Genomic DNA, 25,160 nt, shown 5'->3' with positions numbered 1-25,160 from the left:
GTGTGTGCCAGAAGCAAGATGTAAATATACTGTGTCATCTTTGCAAGGGGGGAAGTATTCCAAGATGCACAGGAACTTGTTCAGGAATGGGCTGGGCAAGGTCACCGCATGGCAAATGTGTATATAAGCCCAGATGTCCCTTTGTACAGTTTGTTGGAGGTTGTAGTTGGTGTATAGTGTTGATAATTGTTCTCACGTGTGTCTATGCAACAAATAAACAAAGTGCCTCTTCGGAGATAAGCCAGGCTTCGGTGTGCTTTCATCTAGCAGCTGTTTTCCTGGCATGCTCCAGCAGCTTGCCGTTGTTTATCTTCACACAAGCTTCCGAGTTTACTCTGCACGCTCACACTTGCATCAACATCATCATCTCATGTCTGACTATGAAGATATCGCCAGACACTTCTGCAATCCTGCCTGCTTGTCTTGAAGCATGGAATGACTGTATGGGGTGGCTCTGAGGGTTTTGGGCACTGTGGAAGGAGGAAAAGAATACAAACCTATGCAGTGTCCAAAAAAGGAAAAGAAAGAAAGACAGCAGGAAATGTAAGTAAAACTACACATGCCAATGTCCCCAATATGCTACTCTTTGTGTAAGAGATGATGTGCCACAAGGTTCACACCAACAATATCCAATGATGGAAATAGGAGCCAGGACTCAGTTGCAGCCATACTGGAAGTTCATCTCCAGATGCAAAACATTGCTGCTGGGGCAGTTATGATATTGGTAGTCAAATGAGAACATGGAATGAAATAAATAAACTCATATCGGACTACTGGTGGGATATACATTTCCACCAGCATGAATTTATTGGTGATTCAAAGTACCACCCAAGTGCAAAAGGGCAGTCAGATGGTACCTGGGAGTAGTCCCAAAGCCAATCATTGGTGAAGGCACAGAGCCGGGCCAAGGTGCCATCTAGCTTCCCTTGCATACCTGGATAAATATGTTTAATTATGAAGTACTAAATATGTCCTTGCATAATGCTCAACTGGAGTTACACCACTTTGAGTAGAATCAACAGCAGGGATACTCAAAGTGGTCCTCCCTGGAACAGTGTCAAATGTGAGTCATCAGCTATCAATCTACAGAGCTTTTCTGGAAAAGAAAGAAAGTGTTATAACCAATGGACAAAAGTATTGTACTGATCTGACACATTTTTTTTTCAAATGCTGATCCTCTACGTCTGCTCGTGAAGCACTGACCAGCATAATTCTGGGCCCTGAAACCCCGGGCTCCATCCTGGAACTTAATGGCTATTCCAAAAAGCCACCTGTGTTTCTTCCTGTTGGATGTAAAGAGATGTGTTTAACTGGACATTTTCAATCCGTTGTGTACCTGAAGAGAGGAAGAGAAATGTAGTGAACATTAAGGTTCCTTGTTGCATTCCTTCTTATCTTGTCCGTTCTGTTGCTACCGGCCTATACAGTGTCCTTCTCATAACACTGTCTAAATCATCCCATCTCTTCAGTTTTGTCTTAGTCATTTAGTTGTCATCAACAGACCCAATCTTCTATTTATCTGATATGTAATTTTCTAAATAAATACTTTTTTAATACTTTGAACAGTTTCTAATGCCAATTCCAAGCAGTACAAAAAACAAACACTTCACATCTTCTGCAGCAGTATGTGGTCTTCTGGTTCCTAACATTGCTGCTACATATGTTGGCCTAAATCCAAGTGAAATTTAAGGAGATTACTACACACAGATTTTAAAACATGATTAGACCTGGAGTGGTGAGCTGCTTTAGTGGTACTTATTACAAGCCACTGCCTCCAATCCATAGCTGCTATGTTCCCCAAGTGCAGTTAGAGAGTCCCTTTTCATTGATGGGGAAAATCCATCAATGAGCTCAAAACTGCACAGGTTTCCAAATGCAAAACATAGCTGTTCGGGAAGCTGTGATATTTACAGTCTCATGGTGTCAGTGTCTCCTCCACACCCCTGTCTCCCCTCCCTCTGATTGCCTTTTTTCCCCTATTTATTTTCTTTCATTCTTTTAAAACTTCAGGCAAAGTAACAGCGCTCTGAAATTGCTAGCAAAAGTTAAAACAAATGAAAATTAATAACCCTGAAAGGCAGCAGCCCCAGTCATGCAACTGATAAGAAGTGCAATAATGGCAATTACACAAACAGGTATAATTCTATTTTCATGGACAAGTGTGATTGTGATGAGAACAAGGCTCACACAGTAATGTCCTAAATCTCTGTTAACCATAGTTGTGCTGAATTAATCTTTTACATGAACAGTTGTGCAATTGGTTACACAGCTTTTTGTATAACCAGTTTCATAATCATTTTGCACAAAAGTATGCTCTTCAAAAATGGTACTGAAAACCAGTATCTCTTTGCACTAACTCTGAAAATCCACAGCTACCTTGCACTAGCACAATGACATAGGCCTGTTACAGACTGCCAAAATAAAGCTGCTTCGGGTCTCTTTGGAAGTATGCTATTTAAATGATGCATGGGTCCCAAGAGTCTGGAGGTCACGCCAAAGCCACACTCCATTCCTAAGCACTGGAGTGCAGCTTTGGTGCAGCTTCCGGATTCTTAGATAATTAGATACAGGATTCAGTGTAGGAAGAGCTTCAACAATGGCTGTCTTAAATAGGCAAAGCAAAAACCTTCTAGTGACTGAGAGGCTGTGCAAACCACCCCTAAGGGGCGGCCTGCAACTGCCTTCACCTGAGCAGGATTGGGGCTGTGGCAACCGTATGCAGCGGCCCCAATCTGGCCTTTTCAGGGAACAATAAGGAAACACAAAAGCATCTCCTTTTTGTGCCCTGGAAAGGGCACAATAGCCACAGCACCATGGCTTTAAGGCACTCCTTTGGCACTGCATCATGTAAACGTAGCACCAGAGGAATGCCATGATGCCACGCACTGTGGCATCACACTATAATGGGGCCGGAGTCAGGCTGTGCATCATATGGATGCCATGCCCTGACTCCGCCCCCATACTGGTCTTAATGGCCGGTCTTCACAGCCCTTGTGTTCCTTGAGATCCTGAATTGCCAATTAGTTCACCCTTTGATAACTGATCACATACTATGTGCTAAAAACTGGATACGCCTTCAGCTAAAACCTGGAAATGCATTCAGTAGAAGACAAAGTAAGAAACATGTAGCAAACAACCTTGATACATAAAATTATTATTTTTTAAAAAAATGTAGAGTGGGATGAAAGTCTTTTTAAAATAGGCATCCTTTTACTGGAATAAGAATGTATGAATCTATGAACACATTAGATAGGAAGTGATTTTAAAAAAGTAAAGATTTCCTCTTTGACATGTTTGTCTAGTCATGTCCAACTGTAGTGGGCAGTACTCATCTCTGTTACTAAGGTGAGAGAGCCAGCATTGGCAAAGATGACGCCGTGGTCATGTGGCCAGCATGACTAAACTCTGAGGCTCATGGAATGCCGTTACCATCTTACCAAAGTAGTACCTATTTACATGTACTTTTATGTACTAGTGACTGTAGCCCAGTCTGTCACATGGTGCTTAGATCTCGAACTGCCGATCTGCTGACCTTACAGTCATCTGAGTCAGCATCTTAACCACTATGCCACTCCATCCCTTTTACATTAAGTTTAAAAGAGGTGAGATATTTTGGAAAAATTTAGTGAATGGTGGTCATTCCATCATGTTCTTAATTTATTTTTGGCGTATTGGATTGATAGTCACAAAAATCTTTCTTTGCTGCTGCTGTTGTTTTCAATGGACTTCACATTTTAGCTCTGTTGAGACTACTTTAAACCTCTAATTTAAAAAATTATGTGTGATGAAGTGAGAGCCCTTTATCATATTTATGGGCAGGAATGTGATATTATATAAAGATCAAGTCTCAAATCAGAACACATTTTGCTTTTTAGATATTACAGGCTCCAGGTAGCCATGAGAGCAGAGAAAAGACATTCAGCTATTCTCTGATAACAGGGAAACATTTCACCCCATGCTTCCAATCTTCTGTTGAGTTCACACAGAGATACCCCAGCATTTTGATACTGCTTTTGGCTATTTTCTGTGTGAAAAGCAGAATATGCATGACATGACAGGACTCTGTAATGAAAAAAAGTCAATCTCAAGTCAAGTCTCTAAGGAAGTGTGCCTTCCCTGTCAAATTCAATAGGCATGACTCATAGACAATAGCCCAAAATCTCTTGAAATTTTTTATCACTCTTGCAACACAAGAGAGCCCTTTCAGACCAGTTACACAGATTTCTTTATAGTCCAGTCACGAGGTTAAATGACATCTTACATACAGTTGCCTGTTTCTTTTTCTCTGCTATTTTAACTGAAATTTCTTGCAGTATGTGATCAAGAGTTTAGTGGTACTAAGGTCTCCTATAGCATGTGTACAACCAAGTTGTGCAACTTCTTTGCTGCTTGAGTAAAAGCACAACTGCTTGAGTAAAAGCATATTCCAGTTACCTATCCTAGCAAGGATCTTTATTCAACTAGAACTGGATTTTTGATTTATATCTATATCCCTGTTAGTACAGATTAGATGGATAGTTTTGAATAGGTAAATTGGAAAGGGAAAGGGTTACTCCATTTTTGTCAGCCTACCATTGTTTTCCACTCCCAGCTTCAGCTTTTGTTTTGCTTGGTTGGCTGTTTTTTAACTGCTTCAAAGAATGAAACATGCAACTGCATGTAGCCCACACAGTCAAATACTTCTAATATTTTGTAATGGGTATAAATTGAATTGCTAGTGCCAATTGGAGTAGATCCATTGAATCAACTGCTGAGTAGTAATTGACATGAAGTTAAATCCCATTGATTCAATGAGTCTACAGTTCCACACCATTCCCTACACTGGGTAGATATTGCACCCCAACAACATCTGGTGGGCTCCTTGATTCCTGGCTCTGTACAGACTGGCTTGAAGCACTGGCATGGGGGCAGCATGGGGGTATGGTGTTTGGTCAATGGCATCACACTACCCAAATATCTGCATGGCGGGTGTCATCATGGCACTCCTTTGGGGTGGTGTTTATGTACTACACACCAAAAGGAGCACTGAAAAGTGTCGCCATGACCTCAAGAGTGACTTTTTGCCAGCTCTAAAAGGAGTGGCATTTTGCCGTTTCTTTTAGAGCTGGCAAAGCACCAGATCAGAGCAACAGTATGCAGTTGCCATGGCTCTGATCTGGTACTGAAAGGTGCAGTGGGACACCGCTCTATCGGGGCAGTCTGTAGAGCCCCTTTGTCTCCTAATCCCAATAACAACCCACTTCCAAAATAACAACCATTTTCCTGTTTCTTTAAAAGGTCTGGGAGAAGCCCAGATCAGGTACGGGATGAGTACTGTCCGGGAACGGAGCTATGCGATAGAATATCCCGTGGCTGGCACCAGAATAAAAGCCAGTGTGATTATCTCCTCTGATTTATAGTAACTCTGTTGAAAGGTTTTCTTGTCAAGATTTATTCAAGTTTGCTATTGTCTTTCTCTGAGGCTGACAGAGAGTGACTGGCCCAGTCATACTCATACTCTTACTCAGCCATAGCTGAGTAAGAATTTGAATCCTGTTTTCCTAGCACTCAAATCACTCCACATTGGTTCTTCATTATAAAATACATTTTGAAAATACATGAAGTAACCATCAAATTTGATTTCCCAAAAGAATGTCATGACTCTTATTTGGCCTTCATTCGCGTAATATTGTCATTTTGTATTTAATGTCAACAGCCACCTGCCCTTTTTGTTTCTGGTTCAGGCATCCAATAATTTGCTTATGTGAATGAGATCACTGATCAGACAGAAAATTCTATAACTCAGAATCCAAGCTAGGTGGGAGAATTCTGCATGTTGCCATCCAATACAGTAATTTTTCCAAGCTCTGCTTAGTACCACCTCAACCTCTCTACTTTTCTGTGGAATTACCTCACAATATTCAGAAACACGTGTAGATACCTGCTTCTAAAGCATTCTGAGTATTTGCCATCTTAGGTGTCAGTTACTTTGCACTGTACAGGACCTTAGATTTACAAATGTTTAAAACTCAGCTAGACTTCAGATGCTGGAAACTTGTTTCTTCCACTAATCAAAAATCCTTCATGGACTGTCAGCCTGTTTTGCTAGATGCACCATTTTGCTAAGTGCAGTCATTTTAACTAATCGAGGCAAGAGCAGGATTGGTCAGTCTTTTTTTGGCTGCAATACAATGGCATTTTAACTGTTGCTCCCAAAATATTACTGTCATTGCTCACTTATATCCTATTATGCCTGTAGCAAAGTGCAAGTTCCAAAGCACCAGATGGCAGCTCTGTTTCACATCGGGAGGCCACTAAAAGTCTTGGGGGGGGGGGGAGAGAGAAAGAGAAATGCTGGCTTATCTTCAGAATCAGTGTTGAATTCTACATGAACCACATCATTTATTTCCCCTTCCTGGGAAGTCCATTGCTCTTAGTCGAGAAAGAAAGCCAGTCACTTCAGTCACTTGAAAGTGAGCAGAAGCTTTGATAAGACTGAATGTCATTTTATCAAATAATTTATCAAATAAATTATCAGTTATGCAAAGGATTCTATTCTTGTTCAAGTAGAAACCCACTGCAGACCTCCCCATTCAAAGAGTTTGGGGACTGAAGGAGAAGGATTCAGTGCACATAGAATGCTGGGGTGTGGCTGGTTTTCATGACCATGGTCCTCTACTGCCAAGGAGCCAATAAACTGTTCCAGCAGATTGTTGTTGTGCAACTTCAATTTGTTTCTGATTTATGGTGAGGCTAAGGTGAACCTTTCACAGGGTTTTCTGGGCAATTTGTTCAGAGAGGGTTTGCCTTTGCCTACCAAGGGCCAGCATGTTGTAGTGGTTTGAGCATTGACTATGACTCTGGAGACCAGGATTCAAATTCTTAATCAGCAAGGGAAACCCACTGGGTGATCTTGAGCCCATCACACTCTCCCAGGCATAGAGGAAAGCAAAGGCACACTTCCTCTAAACAAAGCTTGCCAAGAAAAACCCAAGATAGGTTCTCCTTAGAGTGGCCATAAGTCAAAAATGATTTAAAGGCTCATAGCAAGAAGAGAAGAAAATAAAAGCCTCTTCTGAAATGTGAAACCCATGTATTTTCTCAGACATGCATTACCCTGAAGATAAAAATGAAAAGCATGTTTTTCCCACTCCACTCTCAAGCCTGTGGCTCTGTCTCCCTCTCAACAGAAGAGATGAATAACAGTTGAATAGCATATTCCATGCAACAGAAGTGGGTAGCAGGTGTAAGTCCACCCCTTTGGAAAGCAGCCATACTTTCTTGTTGCTTCTGGGCTTGTCACCAAAATGGGTGGGTCTGAAAAGCATCCCTGAAAGTTATCAAGTGCCTACAGCTGCTCTGCCTGGTTTATTTGCTTTTTTCAGACAAATCAGTGACTGAAAGATCTCAAACTCAAAGGCTAAATCAGGTATTCCGCCACTTCTACCCACAGTAATGATGCTTACTGTCCATTCTAAGAAGAGCCCGTGACATGTTTTAGAGCATCTGGCAAGTGTCCATTACTTTCCAAAGCAATGTGCATGAAGACATAATCTGTGGCTGAAGGTCAGTGGTGAAAGGCAAGACAAGAGCAAAGCTTAAAGTAACATGGGAGAAGATCACAGCTCCTTCATTTTTTCTGTGTTGTGGCCATTTGTGTAACACCAAAAAAGGGGGATTTAAAAAGCCAGAGATTTACTTTATATTGCTAGTTTATGGGTGTATAATTTTTATGGCAAGGGCTAGTAACAAGATGGTACAAATAATCAGAGCCAGGCAATCCAGAAGGGGACTTGGAATCCAACTATGTTGTACATATTTTTGTTTTTAGAAAAGAACAGCCCCCAATCATGTATTATTATTTTTTGAACTGGTGAGAGTACGAAGAGTGGGTGCCAACTGTATTTACAATAAACTGACCTGTGGGCATTTTACATGCAGGAAAACCACCTCAGATTGTATTCCATATAAAGAGGTCTATCTTTCTCTTCCTGTCCTCAGTTCTACAGACCCAGGGGGCTGAAGTAAGTAACACCTCAGGCAGGTCTATATAGAGTTCCACACGAGGAGGGACTCTGAAGAGAGTTCCCAGCTTCTACAAGATCTCTAATGACCCAGGAGACTGGAACTCATATTGAGGCACTTGAAGCAGGGTTTAGGTAGGCTGCCTCACACACACAGGCCAGTCTTAAGACAGCCTAGCAGTGTGCATCACTGTCCTTACTCCTGTTTGAAAAATCTGACAAACCGAGCTGGCCAGTGGCGGGGGGGGGGGGGCAGGTTCACTGCAGGTTGAATCTGGCTTTGCCATTCCTACAGCTCACCATACTGGGAAAAACTACACACTATGTGCCTGTTGAGTTTGCTACCCACTTTCAAGACTTCTGCACTTCCATTTATTTATTTATTTTTGGTTCGTTCTCATTTATCCAGACTTTGACTAGAGAAACCTTCAAATAAAGGGCACAACTGAATACATAACTGTCTTCTAAAAGCTTTTCAAAAAGAGAAGTGACTTCTAAAACAAGAGACACGGCCACTGCTTTTGTGTAGAGTCCTATTACTTCCCTTTTTAAAAAAAAAAAAAGCGGTGGTAGGCATATTTTAACAACACACTTGGAAGGAACCAAGTGGAGGGGCTTGTGAATTTAATTTATTTCTCTTCCACCACAATTCATTACTGGAGAAGAGAACATTCATTAGTTCCCAGATTATATTTACTTGCCTATGAAAGAAGCTTTTGTTCCATATTATGTGCAAGGGCAACAATGATAACAGGAACAACACTTTTGCAGAACATGTGTTCTGGAAGCTTCTCATTAAGATGATTAATTCAGTACTAATAGTTACTGTTTATATTAAAGCTATTACTTCAAGCTGCCTTTGAGTGCCTTTCTAGCTGTAGTAGGCTATCAGTGTGACTAATAAATAGACCTCTGAACAAATCTTGCCAAGAAACCCAATGGGGTTTTCTTAGGGTTACTGTTAAGTCAGAAATGACTTGAAGGCACACAACAACAGCAACAGCAACAGCAACAACAGACATCACAATTGTCATATCCAAAACAGAGAAGCCATCAATAGATCTGTCAGCAGACTTGTAGCTCTGCTCAAAACAGAATTTGACTGGATTGAGGATCTGTTAGGATGCATAAGTCTTGGAATGCTCTGTGATGTCACATCAATGCAAGAATGTTTTAAGTATAAGCTCCAAAAGCCACTTGAAGGTGTTAGATTCTCGGGAAACTCTCAGACAGTGAAAGGAAATTCTAGATAACTTTCCAGTATATTTCTGGATTTGCTGGACAGCTTCAATTGTGAAACCCAGTGACTGCTAGTGGCTTCCATGTCAGTGGCATGATGGATTCTCCTGGGGTTTAGTCTGGTCATCTAGAGGAGCTATCCAAGGTATTTGACCCATACTCAAAAAAGTTCAGCACTTTGGATAATACGTTCAAATCAGTACTAAAATCTACAGTGGATACACTACTCCACTGACACAGGACCCAGCAACTGCCACTGATGAAACCAAAGTGGTCCACCCATTTGTAGGAAAAGCAGATCCCTTTTTTTTGGGCAGCTTACAGCTGTTGTTGTTTTGTTGTTGTTGTTGTTGTTGTTCTTGTGTGCCTTTAAGTTGTTTCTGACTTATGGTGACCCTAAGATGAATCTGTCATGGAGTTTTCTTGGCAAGATTTGTTCAGAGAAGGTTGCATTACACTTGCATTACCCTGAGGCTGAGAGCATGTGACTTGCCCGAGGTCACCCAGAGGGTTTTGCGGCTGAGTTGGGAAATGAACCCTGTTCTCCAGATTCATAGTAATTTTGCCTGCCCTTTTTCTTTTCTATTTCTAAATTTTCTAATTTTTTTTATTAATAATCATTTATGGGGGGAACATATTTAAATTTTCTATTTCTAAATGCTCAAGTGAAGTTTTAAGTCATTGCTATGTTAGAAATTTTGAAACTGATGGATTTTCTGGGGGAGAGAGAGAATTCTTAAGGTGGGGCATCCCCAAGCTCCCCCACTGCTACAACTGGTATACTGTGTTATTGATCCAGAAACCATTCTGGAGGATGTTCTAGGTGATGAGTGGACTATAAATGCAATAACTGAAGAAATAAGATTTGTGATGATGTGCATGCCTGTGTCATAGGCTGAATTGTCTCTGAAGTGCTATAAGATCATACTTAGTAATCTTGTGGTTCTGTAGTGGCAAGAATGTCAGTTTTCTCTGCAGTGGAGCAAGTCTAAGGGTAGGACCATTAGCTAGTAAACTACAGACTTTTATTAAGAGTACTGTGGTATAAAGCTCTTACATTCAAGCTGCAAACTGAATCCTGGTCTCCAAAATTGTAGTCCAACACTCAAAGTACTATGCCACACTGGTTCTCCAACAGTTTTACAAGCTATTAAAGAAAGAAGAGGTGGGATGAAAAAGAGCAGAATTATTTAATGAGTATGTAGTTGCCATATGTTTGGAGTGCCTCTGATATAATCAAACTGGACTTACAAATCCTCCGAGCTGGGCATATGGTTGTTCCTCATCCATATTCTCCAAAACTGGAGATGAAAGCACAAAGTGCATTACTCCAAGAAAGTTGGGTCAACTCCAAAGAGACTGAAGAAAAATGAGATAATACATTAGGCCTCGCCATTTCCAGAGAATGTTTATCACTTGCATATGGAGCAAGTTAACAACTATGAATATACCTAATGTGTTATAAAGATATCTGTCCTGCCTTTTAAAAAATCCTGATGCCCTCTAGGACTAAGTATGCTGATCTATCAGCACATACTGAAGAAAGTGGTCCGATGAAAAGGTCAACAGGACTGCCTACCCATCCTTAGGCCCATCTTATACTTTCAGAAACATAGCTCTGAATTAATGCTTCAAACAGACAAATGACCAAACAAACATGAGGAGGTGTGCGGGTATATGGTATTGGACACCTGTCCTGTTCATATTTAGAGACAGTAAAGATGTGCAAATTAGAGTGAATAACCCATTCCCTCCCCAGGAAAGACAAGGAGAGGTGAAGGACAAAAGATTTTCTATTATACAAACAAACACCTGTTAAGTAGTATGTCCTCCTGCTAATGATAGGGTTTTCAAGCTGTTTGTTTGCAGACAAAGTCTGGCCAAATTATATTCCATTCAGAGCTCATTAAAAAGTTGATTAATGGAAGAGATCTTTGTGGCAAAGCAATGCCATAGCTACAACAGCAGAAAAGATGTGTATTAGTCAAAGAAGGCAAACATTTTCCCTTTGACAAATGGTATATAGTCATTTATAGCAGTATTTATCCACAGTGGAAAAATATTTCATTTGGCACAAATATAACAAAACTAAAATGTCATGCATTTAGCAAATCAGCATCCTTCTCCACCATGTCAATGGTTATGTCACCCTACTCATATAGGCAGCCAAGAAGTTAACTATGGCCCATGACCTATATGCACTACCTATGAGTTCCACCACCTGCTACCTAATTTGCTATATGCTTGGCAAACATGACTCTCCCATCCCCACAACAAAGAACCAAACAAACACACAGGTATCTCCCCTTGCCCCCTTTAAAATAAAATGTACAGTCCACACATACTTTGTTTCTGGCAAAATGTCCCAAAGGCCTCCTTGTGTTGTTCCTGTAACCATCTCACACATGTTGTTTACTAGGGCTGTTCAACAGGGGCCCAACTTGGCAAAATGGATCTGAACACAACTGAGAATGGATTGATCCAAATCCAATTCATTCTAATCTGAATCAAGACTCAGGAATCCAGATTGTTAATCCTCTCTATGAGGGGGGGGGGATGAATATAACTTTTTAAAGAAATAATATTACACATCTGCATACAATTGGAAGGAACAGTAGACCCTAAAGAGGAAATTAGCCCAACCCAACTTCAGACATATAATCCCAAGGTGGTGGTAGTGATGGTGGTGGTGGTTCCTTGTGCTAAGAATTGGTAAAAATGTTCTGTTTTCAAACACCAAAAAACAGTTTTTAAAAGAAATTATTGACTGCTCATGGTTGGCAATTCATTTCATACTGCTTTTGGCCTGGCACTGTTCTTGCTAGAGCAATCAGCTAAGTCTGTTAAAGTTTTATCAATATATATGATTATGACCATGATAATAGTGACAGAATACTTAAAACAGGCTACATGTTTGTTTTAATCTACCAACACACCAACTAGTGAGACAGAATGGCACAGCATAAAGAAGAAGGTAGATAATTGTGACATGCTTTAGTTATTATTACCAGCAGTACAAGTGGTGAGATCCCCTGATTATTTCACTCTTCTCCTCAAGATATTAGGTGAGCAAGGCTGATGTTTGGAACTTGCTTTTCTACTCCTCCTTCCCATCTCATCTAGAATTGCCTGCATAAAATTCTTACACATGAGTGGGGGGGGGGGCTGATAGCTGCTCCCACTGCCATCATCCTTCTCTATGAAACTTTGCCTGTGCCACCTGGTTGCTTTTTCCTCTGCCTATGCCAAGAGCAAGAGTACAAGGTGTTACTTCTTAAAGTGCTGTAACAGGCTGGTGATACTGTAATATTGTATATCCCAGTCATTTGCTGTCAACAGTGAATGCAGTTAGCAATCCTGTGATCATCTCCCACTTCAGAATGGTTCCATGTCATGTTCCCAAGCTCAGACTATCTGCTTCCCATCCAACATCTAAGTAACAGCAAAAAAAAACCAAGGAACAATTGAGAGGTGGGGAGAGAATTTCACTACATAAAACACACTTGGACTCTTTAAAGAGTCACATTAACAAGACAGACAAGCAAGAGGTTAAGGCAGGCTGTTCAACAAAAGAAAAGAAAGATCCACCAAAATTAACTACTACCCACTTCTCCCCACAGCTCTTTCATGATCTACTAATGACACATAAAAAAATATCACTGGAGGAGGCTGACTGTACATCATCAAAGATCTTCTCCCGCCCCTTAACACTGATTGGAGAGTGGTGGTGAGATTCACATCTTAGACTGCACACTACAGCTGTGAATGAATACAGCTGCACTTCCCTTTTCCAATTCCACACCCCACCATCTTATATATTCATGTTGGAGACACACTTTGATATCCAATATGGTGGTGGTGATCTTAGAGTCGAAGAGACCACAAGGGCCATCCAGTCCAACCCCCTGCCATGCAGGAACTCACAATCAAAGCATCCCCGACAGATGGTCATCCAGCCTCTGTTTAAAAGCAAATATCTAATAAAAATAATGTTTCCAGGAGTCTTGACATATGAAGCTAGCTGTGTAAGGTCACCAGGCTAGAATCCTTCTCTGGGTCCATATGTATCTTATCATTATTTATGCATGCTAAATAACAGAACTCACTTCTACACCTGCTTTGAAGATCCAGGTGCATCCCAATTCTGGAAAGGGTCTACAAAAGCCATATCCAGTTCACCCCTCAAGCTGAGTGACAAATTGTGAAGGATAATATGCCATAATCCATTTCTCCAGCATACTGATTTTGTTGCCTGATAGAGTGCCTTTCTGATCTATTAGATGCTGCTTTGTGTGTCACATAGTATTTATTAGTTGTTTGCAGCCAGCATCTGGCATCCTTACCTTTTAGTTACGATACCTGTTAAACCCAAACACAATTTATTGCCTGCTGTCATTTTGTCTTTGATTTTTATTGTCCTGTATAGCAATTTGAAGCAGGGCTTCCTGCTGTTCCATGGGGAATAAAGTGGCAGACGTTTTAGTCATGCCAATTAATATATTTTGGGCTAATGGCAGAAGGACAAAAAATCTGTTGGGGTTTTGGAAAATGTTTTTCTTTCTTTACTCAGGCATTTCTCTTGTTTCATGGTTTAGCTTGAATTACTGACTTCCCTGAGGAAAAAATATGAAGAACATACAAGGTTACCTTATACCCAGAGTACTGATCCATCCACCCAGAGTCAGCCTAAGATGTTTTGCTGCCCTCTACCTATTCCAGATGCAAAGCCAGGCCTCAGATTGTCTTGAGGGTCAAGGCAGGCCAAGTGGCCAGACACAGCTCTCTCCTCCAGCAGAAGGAAAAGGCTGGGAAGTTCACAAAGTAATAGGTACTGCAGCATCTCCTCTCTGAGGTGAGTACCTCAGTTTAACTAATGGTAAGGCCAACACCATCCAACTCAACAGCATTTACCAGCAGTTGTCTAGTTTTGTATATATCATTCCAGCCTTATCTGGAGATGTCATAGTTTAATTTATATAGCTAGTCACTATCTACAACTGCGGCACACTGATGACGTGCTAGGGTTGCGGGGCATGTGCACGCGCCGCCCTGAGGCAACCCTAGCACGTTGTGGACATGCTGCAAAGGGCCCATCTATACAGGGCCAAAGAGAAGGGGGAAAAGCCCTTCAGTTCCTTAAATTCCTCTCAATTTGAGATTTGGAATTCCATTAAGGAGCTATATTCTGTGCTGCAAGGCTTGGGAAACTACTTTTCTAGATAGCAACCAAAAAAACCCCGGATGAGAGTTTGTAGTAGAAACAGTAACTTTACCAGACTCTGGTTTGTGTTGTTTTTCTGAAGTTTATTATTTCTTTTAGTCATCAGAAATGCACCACCATCCCACAATAATCAATGTTTGTTGGTGTCTGAATACTCTGTGACAATAAATAAGACAAATATGAATAGTGAACAGCTTAGTTGTCTACCCAATAGAATTATTTTTTTGGACATAAATTAAGAAAATATTTTCTTTTAAAAGGTGTGGTGCCGACAGCAAATGTCTTTATGATTGAAAATGTATTGTACTTCTTTAATGACTGGGCTAAGGTACATAGTCACCCTAGACATGAAGTTGTCACATCAGGCAGCAGGTTTAAAGGGCAGCATAGCTGAGAGAGTTGTATGTGCCATGTAACCACAGTTACATTTTTGGATACAGTTTTCAGAATCTCCGAACCATTGTGTCCACTGGAACTGTACATCAGAAGAGTAACTTTTTTACTCCGGATTCTGCATGTTATCTAGACTCTGCCTCTTAAGGTAGCCTTGCAGCAATTGGGTACAATGTTGGAAGAGAAGAGTAAGAGGAGGATAGATTAATTTCTATCCTGCCTTTTTCCCAATACTGGGATTCAAGGTGACTTACAAAATAAATACAAATTAGGTTTAATACATAAATATGAATAAAAACATGAACAAGTTGTTTTGAAATGCAATGAAACAATTTATAGAATTAACCACATTTTTAAAATAGTTGAAAAGACAGAAGATTAAACCAGCCCATTTTACTCAATTCCTAAAAGCCTGTTGGAATAAAAATGTTTTCACTTGCTAGTGGAAGGACAGCAAGGAAGGAGCCATCCTAGCCTCCATAGCAAGGGAGTTCCAAAGTTCAGGAGCAACCACCAATTAAATTACTACAATAATTAAAACAAATTCAATGCTAAAATCAAGTTTTAAAAAAATTAAATGCTTAAAATACATTAAAACAATATAACAATATCCCATGACATGCCTTAAAAACTTTCTGTTATAAAAGTCTGTCTAAACAAGTAGGTCGTAGCCTGCCGGCGGAAGGATAACAGGGAAGGGCCCATTCTGGCCTCCCTAGGCAGGGAGTTCCAGAGTCTAGGGGCAGCCACGAAAAAGGCCCTCTCTCATGTTCCCACCAGCCGTGCTTGTGATGGCGGTGGGATGGAGAGAAGGGCCTCCCTTGAGGATCTCAGAGCCTGGGCCAGTTCATATAGAGAGATACAGTCTGCCAAATAGCCTGGAATTGAGCCATATAGGGTTTTATAGGTCATCACCAGCACTTTGAATTGTGTCTGGAAATGGACTGGCAGCCAATGGAGCTGTCTCAACAGGAGTGTTGTGTGATCTCTATAACCTGCCCCTGTTAGCAGCCTGGCTGCAGCTCTGTGAACCAGCTGAAGTTTCTGAACACTCTTCAATGGCAGCCCCATGTAGAGCACATTACAGTAGTCCAGACATGATATACTGTAGTCCAAATGTGACTAGGCTTATATAAAATTAAAAGGGGGGGGGGCTTTCTCACTTGTTAAATGTACACCTCTCCTATTTTTATTTGCTATTATCAGCAAATCATGCTTCTGCTATTAACTTTATCAAGGTCAAGCAAACAGATAGTCCTGGGGGAGAAAAAGAAAATCTTGGCATGCAAGATATAAATTAAAGCTGCATATTATTATTATTATTACTGCATCCCACTGGAAAAACATGATCATGCTGTATGTTCTTATAGACTACCAAAATGCAAGCAAAAACATTGGCAATGGAAGAGCTCAAACAACTACAACTACATACAGAACAATATCAGAGCTTTCAAAAAGTTATTTATTTGGACTACAACTTCCAGATGGCCCCACCTATCATGGCCAGTGGGGGCTTCTAAGAATCGTAGTCAAGCTGAACTTAGTATGCACAATCTTACAGTGAGCATTGCTGCTGGCAATTATCCCATTGCCTCAAGCAATGTGTGTCAGATCATCATCATCATCATCATCATTTTTTACCTGTCTCTCCCTATAGCAGGGAACAACAACAGAACAACAAATATGTTTCAATAAAAACACAACTTGTTAAAACATGCATCAGTTCAAAAGAACAAACAAAACACATATGTATTAAAACAATCTACATTTAAAATTCATTGTTTAAAATTTATAGTTTTAAAAATCATCTGGATAGGCCTGCCAAAAGAGGTTAGTCTTCAATGTTGTTTTAAATTCAGACAGTGTATTCAGCTATCTAATCTCTTCCAGCAGGTCATTCCACAATATAGGGGTGGCTGCAGAAACAGTGCAGTAGGCTACTGTTTCGCCAAAGAAGACTGAGGCAGTTTGGCTAGAATAGCTGACAAGTGAGGGCTTGTCTTCACTGGCCAGAATGTTCTGGGCTGCCCCAGGAGTATTCTGGCCCTGAACTTTCCCTGAATTTCCCCATTACCTGTGCTCTCTCTGTAGCAAAGATGGGCAGCTGCCTTCCAATGTGATTCCCATTTGTCAGCCAGTGCCTCCACTGAGGTCACAAAGAATCACCCGGCCATATTATCAAAACTGGGCACCTTGTTCTGACCTCAGAGCAACTCGTACCCACAGCAGCAACACAGGGTGGCTCGTAGGAACCACATGGAAAGGTAGCCATCAATTGTCACTGCAGAGAGAATGGAAAACCTGGTGCAAAAGGTAAGGTTTCTAAATTTGGGTTAAGTGGAGGAAAGGCTGAATTAGGTGTGGATATCATGATGACAGTCCTCACCCAATTCAGGGATTTGGCCCTGGATTATTTAAACAAGATACAGCAAGACCAGGGGGAATTCAAAGTAAATAATCCATATAGACAAGCCCTCAAGAGATAACTCCAGGCACTCCTTGGCTGGGTGGCAGCCACTAGCAGCCTGTGGTCCAAGGGGAAGTGCTTCATTTCACAGAGTGAGATAAGACATCCTCCATGTGCCTGACCATAAACCATCCATCATGAGAACGGGACCCAATGGCAAATAGTCTAAGGATTCTTCCAGACTACATAGTTGTTATATTTTTATTCCATTTTAACTGCCATGGCTGATTCCTATGGAACCCTAGGGTTTGTAGTCTGATGAGGTGCTAGAGCTCTTTGGCTGAGAATTTTAAATCCCTAAACTACAGATCCCAGGATCCCATAGGGTGTTGTCATCACAATTAAAATGGAATCAAAGTGGTATAACAGTGTCTTTTCAAAGGGTCCTAGACTGAGATAGAATCTTGATCAGTTGCCTAGGTCACTGGGACACAATCCCACACTTAGCAGGAAGAACTTATCCATTTGTTGCACTGATGAGCACATCACCCCTCGTCTTCAGACACCTGGTTGGGAAGAACAAAGGAGCAGGCATGGCACTCTAAGCTTCACCAAAAGGCTGGGAAGCAGTAAACCAAGGAAAATTCCTTCATAATTTGGCAGGGCACCAGTGGCATTAACTCCAATAAGGAGGTAAATATGAGTTAGAAATGCCAACCTGTCTCCTCTCTGAGACCACTATAAATTGCTCTGATCTCCTGCTATGCCCCTTCCTGCATCGTCCATTGACATAATTCATAATGTATTTTAATCATTCTAATTTATTTACAATTCACTTATACAATCATAGCAACAAATGTGCCCCCCAAACCTATCTTTTAAGCCATGCAGCCCCAGAGGAATCTCCAAGGTGCTGGAAAATGGGGTGGTAAGTGAGGATGCCTCCAGTCCTCTCCCACTAACAGGATACACTACAACATCATCTTCAGAGCTACGTCTCCTGATGCAGGATCTCAGCCAATAAATCCTGTTAACTGTCTGTTCCTTTTATGTGACTGTTTGAAAATAGTTATAAATACACCCTTTTGAGCATGGATACTGAGGTTGTCAGGCTGCTTTTACTGTTGCTATGGGAAAAGAAGGAAGAAAGGGTGAGAAAGAGGAGGAGAACAAAGTGCAATCAGCATTGCTAGAGCATCCTCGTGCTGCATAATGAAGAAAAACAGCAACATTTTGAGTGACAAGGAAACTCCATCAGTTTTCAGCCATGGGCCTCTTTTTGTTTCCTTCCCTACCTTTCTTTGACACTCTCTCTCTCTCTCTCTCTCTCTCTCTCTCTCTCTCACACACACACACACACACACACACACACACACACACACACACAGTCATACAATGATTCATGTGATAATTGCAATGACAGGACACTAAAATTTAAATGAAGCAGAAAATGAAGCTTGCTCAAACCCAAATTTTCTATGGCTGAGAGTAACTACTGCTATGTAAGGGTTTATTCTCTCAGACAAAAATATAGCTGTTGTGACAACAGGAAAAGGACAAGGACTGGCACTTGTCACAGTTTTCCAAACTAATGAGCCAATTTGAATCATCATTCATATTCTTCATTATCATCTTGATAGTAATTTATCATTCTTCATTGTTAGCCATCAATGTCAAGAAGTCTCTCCATACAGTTCAAAATGCATTCAGAAGTTTATCAGATGAATACATAGTGTGATCAGATATAAGACCACACAGAGCTCCCATGAAAAAAATCTTTCTTTATTAGGCATAAAAACCATTATTTTCAAAAGTTAATCTATTTCTTCCTAATTAATATGATTTTTACTCAGCTTTTGTAAAAAAGTGACTTGAGAATACCGAAATGCAATCCATACTGCCCTACTATTTTAATATTCATTAATTCATTCATTTTTGTTGTGAAGTAATATGTACAATTCATATTGCCTCAAGAAACAGGAAAACCAGCACTCACTTATCTCAATAACTCAGTCCTTGGCTGTTCTGGAATCTTCCCTGATTCTATTTATCTGGAAGGTATTTCTGAAGGAATAAATTGTAGATACATGCTTTCGAATCTGGCCCAAGAGTAAGCAGAAATTGCCATAAACTCGTTTTAAGCTGCTGTGAACTCTAGGGGAAGGAAATAAAGAATTGGAAAGAATTGGCTGTGACATCTAAAGCTACAAATTTTTAAAGGGCAGCCAATGTACTTTGCAGCCCTATGTGCTGGCAAGATGAAGTAAGACAGCCGTTCATTAAATAAAGGTTCATAATGCTGTGAATGCACACAACTCTCTTTCATTGTTTCTGTGGCTGTGGCATACTAGGGAATTAAATGCTGATGCTACAGTTGCTAGTTGACTTCTTGGGTCACATCTGCACTGTATGAATAATACAGTTTGACACCACATTAATACCATGACACAATGCTATGGAATTCTAGGATTTCTGGATTTGTTTAGTTTTAGATATTTAGCCTTCTCTCTCAGAGAGCTCTGGTGCCTCACCAAATTACATTTGCCAAAATTCCATAACATTCAGCCATGCCAGTTAAAGTAGTATCAAACTGCATTATTTCTGCAATGCAGGTGCAGCCTCAGTTAGTGCCACTGCCTCCTGTTAGGAAGCAAAGGGTTCCACTATCAGTTGGCCAACAGGGAGGAGAAGATTGCATTACTCCCTGTCTCAAGCATTCAGCTGCAGGAGGGGAGTCTTCTCCAGAACCATTAAGAAGAATGATGATGGCAACAGTAGCATTTTTCAGAGGGCTCTGAATAAGATGCTTTCTCAGGGAGCACCCCACTTCACCCCACAAACACACACTATTCTGATCACTTACATTGCACCCCCACCCAAAAGAAGTGGTAGCTACACTGCTTCAGCCAGCCCTGCCTCAGCAACCCAGTTATTCTGGCCAGATGTATATTCTGGAAGAGTCCCAAGGTCTCAGGTGCCAATGCACTGGTGGCCAGGATGCACTGCTTCCATCAAAACTAGTCACTCTTCCTCCATTCTTTAGTCCCTTAAATCAGCAATGCTTCCTTCCTCTTGGCACCTTAAAACCTGTTCTGTCCAAGGGGTTACCAGCTCTAGAGGACTGGAAAGCTCCCTGGAACATGGTTTTGGCACTATGGAGGGCTGTTGTAGGAAGGGGAGTTGAAAAAATTTCCAGTTCCACTGATGTTGAATACCAAAGTGCACCATGAGTTCTTGGCTGCTGACAGCACAACCACTTTGCAAGAGCATCACTAAAAAAAGTCTCGTCTCTTTGTCGGAGTGGTTGTCTCAGGGAAGGTTCATATTTGCATATGTCAATTTCTTGTGATTATGTCTATAGTTATTGGAGGACCATCCTTAACATTATTTCTAGTATCACTTCCCAAAATACTGCCTTTTGCCCATCTTTCTTACTGTTAGCAATTTTTAAGTAGGACAATGTACATCTAAAATATAAATAATTAATCTGTTCCCTTTTAGCTAATACAACACTAGAAATAGCCCAAGATTGGAAATCAGGATAATGGACTCTAGATAAATGGTGAAATAATTTATGGGATATTTTATTAATGGAAAAATTGGCAATGAAAATGAACACACTACGGGCATGAAACAGATCACTGAGGGGGAAATGGTCCCTGCTCCTAAAGCATGGCAACAGTCTACCCAAACAACATTACAGTTATAGGACTGTTACAATCTTTGGAAGATGTACTTTGTGATTTAAAAATGCTTTAGTCCAAGATGATTTTCATCATTATCCTACAATGTTTTAATTGTTTACATTCTCCCATATTCATTTGTTTAGTAACTCCCCTCATTATCTTCCTTGTTTTTTTGGGAATAAAATTTATTTTAAAAAATCAAAATAAACTTGAGGAAAGATGTGTCATGTGCGTCAAACTTCAGGGTGAATGTGTGGAATAGCATGTAAATTTCATAGCTCTAGGTCAATCCCTTCTTGGTCAGGCCAAGAACTTTTCAGTATCCCTTCATATTATTATTTAGTTTGTCCTGGGCATTGCAGCAACTCAGGAATCAATATAACCCAACATAAGCTTCTATTTGCTGGCACAGCAAGTCTGGGGGGCTGGCTTGTAACCCAATAATTAAATAGAAAACATTTCCTTCAGAAGAAATCCGTCATAGAAATTTCCCCTGGGACCCTTTTGTTGTGTTTGATAAAGAATTTTAATTTTCATTTCCATTCAAAAACTGGCTTGTTATACCCAAAATAAATCAATATTGCAGACGTCTGGTTGCTGAATGCTCTGAAAGCAATAATATAATGCCAATACTGCACCCAAGGCTTGGATTTTAAGTACCAGAACTAGTACAGAAAGAAATAGCATGACACAATTGGAGTCCTAAGCAGAGTAATGGGGGACAGGGAACTGTGATTTTTAAACCTTCTGATTATTATATAACAAACGAAAATCTCATTGTTTTGATGAATGAGATGTGCTAATTTATTATTTTGGCAAGATGAGCCTTATTTATCCCAATTTTTTAAAATGTGGTGCTTTTCACAGCACCAAACCACCAACATCTTGCATTTTATATATGGAGCTCCTAGTAACTCAACATTATCACATCAAGACATTCTATTCTTACTTTGGAAATTTAGGCGGGTTACAGACAGCCTCTTTGGGGCGGGCTGTACCCGCCCCTTTCCCTGGTGTATCGGGGCCTCAGCGTCCAGAGCGGCAGCCACTGAGGCCCCAATCTGCCGCTTTTCGGGCTGCGGGGAAGTGGCAAAAGGCCCCTTCCCCGCAGCCTGAAAAGGGGTGTCCCTGGGGCTTCAAGCCCCATCTGAAGGCTGCGCCCAGCGGACCAAACCAGGAAGGAGCTCCGAAACGGAGCTTCTTCCTGCTCTGCGGAAAGGGCGCATTATGCGCCCTGGCGCGGAGCGAGGACGTCACGTCCATGCCGCCCCGTATAGAGGCGGCGCAGTCATGACGTCCTCATGGCAGCGGCTGTGCGGAACGGCCGCTGCCATTTTGTGCGCGCAGAGGGTTAGGGTGCGGAAGCACCGCCCCTTTCTAACCCTAGTACGCGCTCCGTGCGTACTTTCATGCCCGTCTGTAACGGGCCCTAGACATGTCAGAAATCCTCTTTTTTATAGCTGCGTTTTGGGAGGGATGCTTATTTTCTAGCATCAGTCTTTCCATAATCAATAGCACTTCAATGCAGGAAGCTGAATTTCTTGGCTACCCAAATTGATAAGCTGATGTCTTCTTGTAAAGTAATCCCTTACTCTATTTATCTGAATGTGTAGAGATTTGACTAACCTTTTAATCTTCATCAAAGTGATTCCACTTTAACAGCCATAGCTGAATCCTATGGAATCCTAGGATTGGCAGTTTAGGGAGGGGTATTTGGAATTTGGAGTTCCAGTATCTCACCAAACTACAAACCCCAGGATCCCATAGGATGCAACCATGGAAGTTAAAGTGGAATCTGTGCTATATTTGTGTGTGTGAAATGTCTCTCAAAGTTCAGCCTTGTCTTTAGATCAAAGTAACACAATTGTGTTCTGATTGCTTCATTCTCACAAAGTGCTGTCAAAGAAGTAATCCAACTTGGGAAATCCAAGATCTGTTATCTCTGTTGCATGTTATTTTTAAATATTGTTTTACTAATTAGCAGCCCCATGCTATGACTTTGAAGAACAGGCAAGACCTGCAAACTACCAAACATAAATGTATATGGACTATGTGTGAGAAGGGAGAGGGAGCCTGAAGTCAGTGTCAATGGTCTTGCCTATTGGTAGTTTCTGGTGGATGGGGTAGAGCTATTTAGTACATTCTTGCTTTCATACATATGCTTGGACTATTATTTTATTCATTTAAAGTCCAAATGGGGCAAAAGGAATTCTGTTCACAGAATTACTCCATCATGTCTTATTTGACCCTTCATTCCATTGACATGAGCAGGATTGACACCAAGATAATGCCCTGTGAGCAGACTGGAAATCCTGAAGTCAAAATCGTAATGTTAGCATTAACTTGATGGTGTCTATGTCAGTTATTGTTGATGTTATTCATTTTTGTAATATTATAAAATGAATTCATTGTATTAATAAATTATTCCTACCTTTGGCAATGCATTCCTTTTACATTTTTAAGAAAATCAATCAAAATTCCATAAATGGCCACTAACAACCAAACTGCCTCCCCAAAGGAACAAATCAAAACAACACAAACTATTGACATGGTTGGTGTCAAAACAATTAAAACAATTAAAGATACTTTGAAAATAATAGTTTAAAATCATAATTAATTGTGGTGAATGAATTAATTTCTAATGAACTAATTCTATGTTTTGACTTCCCACACCCAAATACGGATTTAATTACACTGTGAACTAGAGATAAGTGAGCTTCATTCTTAATTAAAGCAGGAAGCAGATCCGATAAATATCTAATATTTTGCCTAGCACAGAGCTATAAATAAGCCATTTCGTGAATGCTCTGAAGGCAGAGGAAAACATTACTGCTATTTATATGATAGCTCTAATTTATCCTTTTTTTATTAAAAAGCACAAATCAATAACAGTTTACAGGGCAGCCTTGATTTACTTACCTCTTGTAAATGGAATGCTCTCTTTAAACCATGTTTTGCCAAATCAACTCACATTTTCTTTTCTTTTCCTTTTATCCAAGTAGATTTTTGTTATTTATCACAAGGATTGAACTTGTTTTTCCTTTTCATGTATGCATTATATTTCAACATGTGATGGGGCACATCCTTATACTGGTCACAGTGCCAGCTACAGCAGCAGCCCAGGAAAGGTAGACAGATGGCTGCTGCTGTAGCTGGCACTGTGACCAGTATAAGGATGGTTGTATAGAAGAAGAAATTTTGTTAGATAGTATCATGAGTGTGTCCATTTTCTCAGTTCCTTCTATACATCTGGGCAGTCTTACTGATCACATGTTGAATGGGAGTGTAACTTTTTCCATGGTGGTTTTCCTCTGACCTTCCTTCCCTCATCATATTTCCAGTTACCAGACTGAAAATTTCCTCTTCTTCTCCACCACCTCCGGCTTTTCTTTTATGTTTATAGGCTGCTGCCACACTGCAGAATTATTGTAGTTTGAACCCACTTTACCTGTCATGGCTCCATCCTGGAATTTTCAGTTTGTTGTGGCACCAGTGCTCTCTGACAGAGAAAACTAAATATCTCACAGAACTACAATTCCATAGCACTGAACCATGGCAATCAAAGTCATGTCACACTGCTTTAATTCTGCAGTGTAGATACAGCCACAGGGAGCTTATTGCATTGGGTATGTTATCATACCCAAACTGCCATCAATCTAGCCGGGATGCCGCCGCCTGGAAATGGGATTTCTATAATGTTTACAGCTGCTTCCTTACCTCCTAAATTTAAAACAGAGACAAGAGACAGGGAACAATCATGGATGGGCTTTTTCATCTCCATTGTTTCCATTGTAGGATAGTAACATTAATGTAAACACCAGGTTAGCATTAATAAAATTAAAATGAACACTCAATTTTCAAGATTAATATGATTAATGTAGATGTAATTAATATGAATTGTTTAGTTTTTTTTCTAGAGTAAACTAATTTAATGGTGTTTTTTCGGTTACCTGTCCTATCTCATATTTATTTATATCCCGCCTCTTCCGCTTGAGGATCAAGGCGGGTAACAGCAAAGTTAATACAATAAAAACAACAAGACCCACAAGACCCCGACCCAACCCTCCCTCCCAACTATAAAATTAAACAGTAAAAGATGGTTTAAAAGTACATAACAGTACATCAAAATTAAAAAACAAACCACAAGGCCAGACATCAGTTCTGATTTCAGTGTAGAGGGTGAAGTTCCAAGACTCATTTTTCGATGTATT

General features: G+C 40.6%; 1 long non-coding RNA gene across 1 annotated transcript; it reads right to left on the bottom strand.

Annotated features, from left to right (window-relative positions):
* On the bottom strand, window positions 1-25,160 carry LOC121922836. Its single transcript, XR_006102239.1, has 5 exons — window positions 25,091-25,160; window positions 10,494-10,601; window positions 10,300-10,389; window positions 1,204-1,336; window positions 1-470 (listed from the first exon to the last, which is right to left on the bottom strand). It is a non-coding gene; the product is annotated as an uncharacterized LOC121922836 (long non-coding RNA).

This window comes from Sceloporus undulatus, chromosome 2 (genome assembly GCF_019175285.1).
Source record: "Sceloporus undulatus isolate JIND9_A2432 ecotype Alabama chromosome 2, SceUnd_v1.1, whole genome shotgun sequence".
Taxonomy (NCBI): domain Eukaryota; kingdom Metazoa; phylum Chordata; class Lepidosauria; order Squamata; family Phrynosomatidae; genus Sceloporus; species Sceloporus undulatus.
The sequence above is the reverse complement of the archived record's forward strand: the minus strand, read 5'-3'. Positions and strand labels throughout refer to the sequence as shown.